Raw genomic sequence first — 9,873 nt, 5'->3', positions numbered from 1 at the left:
GACTTATTAAAATTAGTGTTGGCGTGTGTGCATGGATTTTGCTTGAAATCATGAGATCTACAAAAGTCCTCAATCAATGTTAAAAAAGAATTATCCATGTGGAAGTAATTTGTTCAAAAAAGTTTAACCTTTGAAGGTTTCACAAATCATTTTTTTTCAATTACTCTGTCTTTTTTAAACAAAAATACAAGCTTAAGTATGATTTTACATGAAATCATGTGATTTACAAAATCCATCAATCAATTTTAAAAAATAATTATCCATACAAAAGTAAGTTGACTCGATTTCAAAATCATGTGAATTGATGAACAATTTCTAACTGACTTTTAATTGTTAGGAAACATGATAAAATAAAATGATAATAATAATAATAAAAGCTACCAAAATAGACCGAAATAACTTAAACACTGGATTGATTGTCGAAAAGTTTAGGAGGCATAATCATAAATTCAAAAATAAATTAAGGAAAAAAAACATATTTTCTTCTTTTTATTTTATAATATGTGTTGCATAAGTTTTTATCAAATTAATTCATTCTTTCAAGTTAATTGTTCCATCAAATACGAATTTTAATTTTTCAATTAGTTTAATCAATAATTAATTTTTTTAATAAATATTAAACGTCGTGAAATATTAATAGGTTATCATTAAAACAATACTTTATTAATTAAAATCATTTTAAAATTATTCTAAATTACTTAATTGTGTTTAAATGTTGTATTTTTAAATTATCATATATTTATTTATAAATTTGCACAATGTATTAACTAATTTAAAAAGTTTAATCTCTATAAAGTAACATTGAAAAATAGTTTTACACTATCATTCAATCACAAATCATCGTCTGAATTACTTTAAAATAATCACTTTAAATTTTTTTATCATATATAATAATTAAATGATTATATAAAGTATTTTATATTATTAGTTCATAATTTTTTAAAAAATTTAAAATATTAACTAACTTGACAAAATGCCATCAAAGCCATGTCAGCATATATAATGTTTGTTTGGTTTAGCGTAAAAATCACGTATGGAGCATAAAAAAACAAACATTCAAAAATGAAAGTTTGACACAATTGCTTCATTATTCATGTAAAAAAAGTTAATCAATTTTTCTAAAAGAAAACAATCCAAAAGCGACAAATGCATGCATGAATACCATTTCTGATAATCGACAGCGTTCAAGTTATTATCGGTACAATAATGTGTGACAAATCAGCAATGGTATGACAAAAGTTTAAAAGGTCGATCTGTCCACGCCACGAGCACATATAAAACGATAAAGACATGTCAACTACCAAAGACAAAATATAAACCAAGAAAAGAAAAAAAAAACACACAAAGTCAAATTACAAAGATTTTTATATTTTAGTAAGTCAAAATTCGCAACTTTAATTTTAAGAGTAATTTTTCTCACTCTCTCGAATAAACATTTTTTAATGGATAAATAATCACTTTTGTTTTTAAATGTGTCTCTCCAAGATGAAAATACAAAATTTAGTCTCTGAAAGTATAAAAAATGCAACAAATATATCTGACTGTTAACTTTCGTTCGTCACCGTCAATAAAATAACTTATGTGGCATAGAGAGACAAATTTGTTACTATAATGATTGTCAATGTGGACACCTCTGATTGCCAACATAGAGATATATTTGTCATATAATATTTTTTTTTGTTACTTTTTATCTTCTTACTCTGCTAACAAATGTGTCTCTGCAATATAAAAATACAAAATTTAGTCTTCCAAAGTGTAAAATGTGTGAAAAATATATCTGGACGTTAATAATAGATTGTGAATAATTATTATAATTTTAAAAAATTTATAATGATTACGACAAATTTTTTGGAGAGTTATATCACACTAGGAAGTCTCTGTTTTCGTTATATAATATTTAAGCAGCTTCATCAATGGTTGAAACATGCATAAAATATTATCAATGGAAGTGAATTTTTATTGCTTTGAAAAATTTTTCGTACTTTTCTTCAACTACAAAAACAAATCAATCCTTTGGTTGTTAACTCTTGAATAAATTTTATCAACACAGAAAAAAAAAAGAAGAAGAAATTTTACTGTAAAACGATAAAAAATTATTGTTTTTGTTTAATTAAACACTATTTATTTAATTATTTTTTTTATAAATTATTCATAATCAATCAAATATGAATGTCTATTAGTATATGCAATGACATCAAATTACAAATTATAATAAAAGTTTGTTGATTTTTAAATTATTTTTTTAAAATTATACACAATTATTTTTTATTGACTCATCATTAAAAAAATCATACCCTTAAAAAAATCATTCCAAAGGAGGTGAGTGTTTTTTACAAATTAAAAGTGTCATTGCAATAACAGTTTTCTCTAAAAATTATTCATGAATCTAATTTAACTATAATATTTTACAATAAGTATTTTTTTTTACTTGAACCTTTCATCAAGCATGAGAGTATAAAAAAAATTATTTGTGAGTTTATAAAGCGTGTATTCTTTTTTCTTTTAGACTCAATTTAATTTACAGGTTTGTTAAAAAAATTATCGCAATCATTCTAAATTTTTTCAAATTAAAATAATTAGTCACAATCTACTATTAACATTTGGATATATTTATCGCACTTCTTACATTTTCAGGGATTAAATTTTATATTTTCATCTTTCAGGGACGCATTTATTAGTGGGATGAGAAGATGATAAGTTAACTGTTATGGTTCTCGACGGGGAAGGGGAAGAGAGGGAGTGGCGAGAGCGTAGAGCTCGTCGATCGTTGGTACGGGAAACTGATCGCGAATAGTAACTGCATTGAGTGCCCTGTAATCAACGCATAGTCTCCATGTGCCATCTTTCTTCTTTACCAGGAGGACCGGTGAAGAATACGGACTGGAACTGGGTCGTATGAGGCCAGCTGAGAGAAGATCAGAAACTTGCCTCTCGATTTCATTCTTTTGGAAGTGGGGGTACCTATAAGGCCTGACGTTTATCGGGGCTGTGGCAGGGTGTAGTGTAATGTGGTGGACCACTTGACGTGGTGGTGGTAGTCGTGAAGGAGTCTGGAACAGATGATGGTATCGGAGAAGAAGATGCTGAATGGAAGGGAAAGGATGTTGGGCCGGGGCGGGTTCGGTTTTGGTTATGGGTCGGACATTGAGCTGGTAAAAAGCTGAAGTGGAACCCGTTTGAATGAACCGCTTCAGTTGGGCCGGGGAGACGGGTTCGAGCCCAATTGTTGCATCTGTTGTTAACGAAACCTCTTGGCCTTGATGAGTGAAGTTCATGATACGTGATGCGTAATTCGTTGTTATCGGGCCTAGCTTCTTCAACCAGTTATCTCCCAGGACTGCATCAGCTGCACTGATTTGCAGAAGGTGGAACGAAACGAAAAATGGGTGGCCCTGATTGCAATCCAAGGTGGAACCATTACCAACTAACACTTGCAGAGGATGAGTGGATTGGACTGGAAGTTTCAGGAACTGAGCAATGCGTAGCTGAAGGAAGTTATGTGTACTTCCGCTATCAATCAAAATGGTTAGTTGTGCGTTCTTCACAGAGCCAAAGATGCTAAAAGTGTCTGTTGATGGAGAACCTGAACGCATGAAGGCTAATATGAGAGCAATTTGAGTCAACAGATGGTTCGATGTTGTTGTCGATGGCGGTAGGATGAGTTTCCTCGAGCTTGGAAATGCTTACGTCGGTGTTAGGTGATTGTTCATCAGCGATGAGGAGCATCACTTGTCCTTTACAACGATGATTAGTGTTCCACTTTTCATCACAATTGTAGCATAGCCCTTTTTCTCGCTGAAAAGCTATCTCAGTCGGAGTTCGTTGCACATATGGTGGTTTAGCTTTTGTAGTAGGGCTGGGAGTGAGAGGTGGAGGTCGTTTAGGCTGGTAAAGGTTGCGTGGGTTCGACATAACTCTATCTCGAAGCTTCTCTTCCTGAAGCTTAGCGAGAGCAGTTGCTTGCAAGAGGGAGATTGGTTGTAGTGCCATTACCTCGTCACGAATATCTGGACATAACCCCGAAATGAAACAACTTAAAAGGAATGGGGGAGGAAGACCTACCACACGGTTTGCAAGGCGTTCAAATTTCATTAGATATTTGTTTATGGTGCCTTTCTGCGTCAACTTGAACAAGGCTCCCTTTGGATCATCGTAAAAACTTGGGGCGAAGCGCGACTCAAGAGCTTGAAGAAATTCTTCCCAGGAGGTAATGAAACCATTGTTGAACATCCACTGATACCAACTCAGTGTTGCGCCGTCGAGGTATAAAGAAGCAACTGTGATTCACTCTTCCTCCGGCGTATTCTGGTACTGAAAAAGCTGAGTGATCTTGAAGATCCAGCCTAGAGGATCACGACCATCAAATTGTGGAATGTCTAGCTTAACGAGTTACGTTGAGGATTATGGTGATTCGTGGTGTTGGCAGTGTTCCGGCTGGAGTCATGAAGGCGAAGGTGATCGAGGATCGAATCGACCTTGCCAGAAAGGTTCATGTATCGATCTGAGAGAGAGGCTTGACTGTTGGTAAGACGAGTGATTGCCTCTTCAAGGCGGTCGGTGGTGGTTTTTCTGGTTCCGTGGTCGGCCATGTCGATGGCGATGCTGGCAGGTCGGACCAGTTGTTATGGTTCTCGACGGGGAAGGGGGAGAGAGGGAGTGGCGAGAGCGTAGAGATATTCACACACCCTTATTCGAGGAAGGGGAAACTCCTTTATTTCATGACTGAAGTATTCTTACATGCTTGTGATTACACAGTTTTCATTATTTATAGCTAAGCTCACGTAACTGTCTAACAGAATCAGTTAGCTCTAGCGAATACAAGCACGTGTGGAAATGAATGAATGACTCATGCTTGCCCTAACGGCCTGGGTTGCCCTTGAGGTTTCATGATGATCCATGCACGTTTTCAACGTGATAATCCTTCAAGTGAATTGGTGCTGACTTGACCCGAACTGGTCTGGGTCGTGCTTGGGCTGGGTCACTAACAGCTGAGTTACTAAGGTCACTAACAGCTGAGTTACTAACATTAACAAAATATTATATGACAAATATGTCCATATTGTGGCCATTAGAGATGATACATTGACAATCATTTCATTGACAAATTTGTCCCTCTGTGCCACATAGGTTATTTTATTAACGGTGACAGAAAGAAGTTAACGGTTAGATATATTTATCGGACTTTTTACCCTTTCAGGGACTAAATTTTATATTTTCATCTTTCGGAGACGCATTTGTCAACGAATTATACATTCAAGAACAAAAGTGGCTATTTAGCTTTTTTAATATTATTTTGTTCTTTTACTTTAATGTTTATTTTACATACTATTCATGTATCTGGTTAAAAAAATTTCTATAGACTACATTAAATTACTCTTTTTTTTTAATTTTTACGTGTATATTTAGTATTTTAAATTTTTGCCTCTTCCTTTTTATATTTATTTTATATTTATCTCTAAATAGTTTTAATAAATTTTGAAAAGAAATCTCCTTATAAAATGCTGTTCTCTATTGAGTGCTTTACTATCCGTGTGTTGTGTCTCATATTCGCTCTTATTTAAATATTTTTCTCTCATGAAGTATTAGACTTTATTCTTCTAATACACATGGTATATCTTTTTGTACTTTTAATATCACCAAATGGTTTAACCGTAACTATATATTTTATCTTTAGAATTCTAATACACTCCTCTTGTGTTTTTTATATAAACTGTATAAGCCATAACTGAATATCAAAACTAATTTCAAATATATATTTTAACTTTAAAATTTAAATATGCTTCTAACATGTATTTAATATTTTCTCTTACTCTTTTAATATCAATTGAATTATTTAATTTGATGTTTTTTTTAATCTATCTAATTTAAAATCTTCAGTCCTAACTTGAATTTCAATATATTTTACATATTAATGACCTTTGAAAGTGATACTGAAATATTAAATTATTATTAGTTAAAATATTTTTTTATATCTCTATTTAAATTATTTGTTGCAAATCTAAAATTATTTTATATGATTAAAGGTATTGTTTATTATGAATTTTAATTTTGATAAAATTTATAATAAATTTCTTATATATGAAGAAATAGGTGCATTTAATGTAAGTATTAATCCAATGATGACAATATTTAGATACAAGCTCAAGAGAAGAAATTTATCCATTTATGGACAAGGAACACTTGTTGAAGAATACCTATAAATATCAAAAGCTTTGAAGAAGAGTAATATGAACCTAGGTGCTATTATTCAAATTCTTTATGCAAAAAGATCTTTGTATATTCTTGTAAAGGTCAAAAGATCTCAAAACACTTGGAGGTTCCTGAGAGAAAAGACTAATTGTTTAGATTGTAAATTCGCGCCATAAACAAAAAATATTTTAATTTGTGTTAGAGCTAGCAGTGGCTTAACAGAACAAAGTATACTGAATTGTTTGTGTTGGATCAAGTGGCCTCAGAATAATTAAGAAGGGGGGGATTGAATTAATTATTCCTAAACCTTTACTAATTAAAAATTACTCTTTTAAGGCCTTTACTAAATTTTTAAGAGAATGAGGAGTAGAAGAGAAACTTAACAGAAAGTAAAAGCGGAAATTAAATGCACAACGGAAAGTAAAAGAGTAGGGAAGAAGGAAACAAACACACAAGAGTTTTTATACTGGTTCGGCAACAACCCGTGCCTACCTCCAGTCCCCAAGCGACCTGCGGTCCTTGGGATTTCTTTCAACCTTGTAAAAATCCATTTTCAAGCAAAGATCCACAAGGGATGTACCCTCCCTTGTTCTCTTTGAACCTAGTGGATGTACCCTCTACTAGAACTGATCCACAAGAGATGTATCCTCTCTTGTTCTCAGTCAAACCCAAGTAGATGTACCCTCTACTTGTACCACAAAGGATGTACCCTCCAATGTGTTAAGACAAAGATCTCATGCTGTTAAACCTTTGATACTTTGTGAATGGGGATACAAAAGAATTCTCAGGCGGTTAAACCTTTGAACACTTTTGTATTAGGGAATGGGAAGAATCAAAAGAATTTTCAGACTGTGTCGTTTTGAATTCTTTGACAAGGGAGAAGGGAGACACAAAAGAATTCAAGCGGTTAGTCCCTTGTTCTTTTGGAAAAGAGAGAAGAGAGACACAAAAAGAATTCAGGCGGTTAGTCCTTGGCGAATTCTTTTTGGCAAAGGGAGAAGAGAATGAAAAGTATGAATAGCATAAGTTTTCAAGGTTTAGAAAACCAGAAAACTTCAGAAAGCTTTTGGTACAAAGAAGAAGAAGTTGAAAGAGATTCAAAGAGATTCAAGGCTTGTAAAGGATTGTATAAGATTTTTTAGAAAAAGACTTGTTTGAAAATGCAAAACAAAGCCTTGCTTTTATAGACTCTTCATGTCTGGTCAAGAAGGCCATTCAGAAGAGTTATAACTTTTAGAAAAACTTAAAAACCATTTGAAAGAGTTAAAACCTTTTTGAAGAGTTACATCTTTAGATTTTTCAGAAACAAACACTGGTAATCGATTACCAAATAAGTGTAATCGATTACACAAAGCTTTTGAGTGAAAGGATGTGACTCTTCACATTTAAATTTGAATTTCAACGTTCAAGGGCACTGGTAATCGATTACCAAAACATTGTAATCGATTACATCCTTTTGAAAATATTTGGAACGTTATAAATTTAGTTTGAAAACATTTTCAAACTCATTTTGCTACTGGTAATCGATTACAACAATATGGTAATCGATTACCAGAGAGTAAAAACTCTTTGGTAAAGGTTTTGTCAAAAACTCATGTGCTATTCAAAGTTTTGAAAAACTTTTTAATACTTATCTTGATTGAGTCTTTTCTTCATTCTTGAATCTTGATCTTGAGATCTTGAATCTCTTAAGTCTTGAATTTTGATCTTGATTCTTGAGATCTTGAATCTTGATTCTTGTTTGTAGGCTTTCTTCTTGAGTCTTGAATTCTTCTTGATTCTTGAACTCTTTGACTTGTTCTAGATTTTCTTGAGATGGATGTTCTTTGATTCTCTTGAGCTTTTTGTTCATCACTTTTGTCATCATCTTTTGTTGTCATCATTGTTATCATCAAAACACCTTTGAATCATTGTTGATTCATCATGAAGCTTTGCTTCCACAGTTTGTAAGCTTGGTGTAAAGCTTGTTATCTAAGAGCGAGTAGTGACAACGACGAATACTTGTAACTTTGAGAAGTTAGTGGAACTTAGTGGTTTACTAAAAATTGGATGTAATCTCAGCGATTGAGATGAACTAGTAACTAGTATAAATCTCTACATCTGTTTATTCTTTAGCTAATCGGTTATCTATTTTTGAAGTTATTTTCAAACGATAGCTTTGTGTTTGTGAAAAAGGTTTAGAAAATATTATAAAATCACAATTCAAGCTTCTTCTTGTGATATTTACCATCACATTTGGTTTGGATTAATAGTAATTTTTTATCCATTGGAATGAAAGACAATGTTAGAAGATTTACAACAACTAATACACTCTGCTCAACTAACTGAGTTAGATTCCTTTGACTGATTATGTTGTTAAATTTGAAATACAAAACTTATTTGTATACTAAGAGAACAAATACATTAACTCAACCGCATTTTCCCCCTATATCCTCTTAAAAAGTGGGTTTAGAACCCCATTTAATAAGTTTCATTCCCATCTAGCAGACCGTCAATTAAAAATTTGGCTGATCCCGAGCACTTCAAAAAGGTATAGTTGGTCTTTTTGTTTGAGTGTGGTGATAATTGCTACTAATTTACCAATAGCTTCATGTTCTATATTTTGAATCTTGAAAACTACCTAGGAACTACCTCCTATCTTTAAGGAAATGTAATATTGGTGGATTTTAAAAGATATATGTGCCCGAAAATCCAAAAAAAATGGGGAATATTTTTCTCTTTATCAGATTAATATTTATTTAATCCTCATAAGTTAATTCTCCAATATATATCTAAAAAAAAGTCGAATATAACATGATCTAAAGCCAATTTTGCTATGTCTCCATTGCCTAATTTCACATTAATTGACACCACTCCTACTAAATCCTCATCATCCAAATGCCACTTCCATTGATCTTTGTATTAAAAGATCTCAATGCCTCATGATTAATCGATCTTAACTTGGTAGTTTCATGATGCGTAAAATATGTTATACTCACACAACGGTAAGTGTATCCTATGCAATAATAGTAGCAGTATGTAGGATCAAGTGGTCTCGGAATAATTAAGAAGGGGGTTGAATTAATTATTGATGAACCTTTACTAATTATAAATCTATCCTTCTTAATGCTACTAAATTCAATTAGGCTTTTACTATAATGTAAAGAAAGTAAAGAACAAAAATAGAAACTTAACCAAAAGTAAAAGCGACAATTAAAGTGCACAGCGGAAATTAAAGAGTGTAAGGAAGAAGAAGACAAACACAAAAATTTTATACTGGTTTGGCAACAACGCGTGCCTACATCTAGTCCCCAAGCGACCTCCTATCAAACAAGGAGTAATAAATTTGATGGGGTCTTTCATCTAAGGGGGAAGTTTCCTAAGGATCACAAGACATATCTTCAATGATCTTGATGGCATCAGTAGGGTCTTTAACATGAGGTTACCCCCACAAGCAACATCCAAACATGACTTGTTGTGTGACAACACTCCACCATAGAAGATACGAACAAGCCTTTGTTGGGAGAAGCCATTATGTGGACAACATTAGATCATCTTATCTCTCCAAGGCTTCAAGTAGACTATTTTACTCTCTCTGCACAAAATTCCCAATGTTTCTTATGTATTGATAAGAGAGAAATACTTCCTTAAAAAGGTACTTGTGCACTAGTTCCATGTGATGATACTATTCTTTGGAAGTGAACA

Source organism: Glycine max, chromosome 15 (assembly GCF_000004515.6).
Source record: "Glycine max cultivar Williams 82 chromosome 15, Glycine_max_v4.0, whole genome shotgun sequence".
Classification (NCBI taxonomy): Eukaryota; Viridiplantae; Streptophyta; class Magnoliopsida; order Fabales; family Fabaceae; genus Glycine; species Glycine max.
This window is presented reverse-complemented; position numbering follows the sequence as displayed.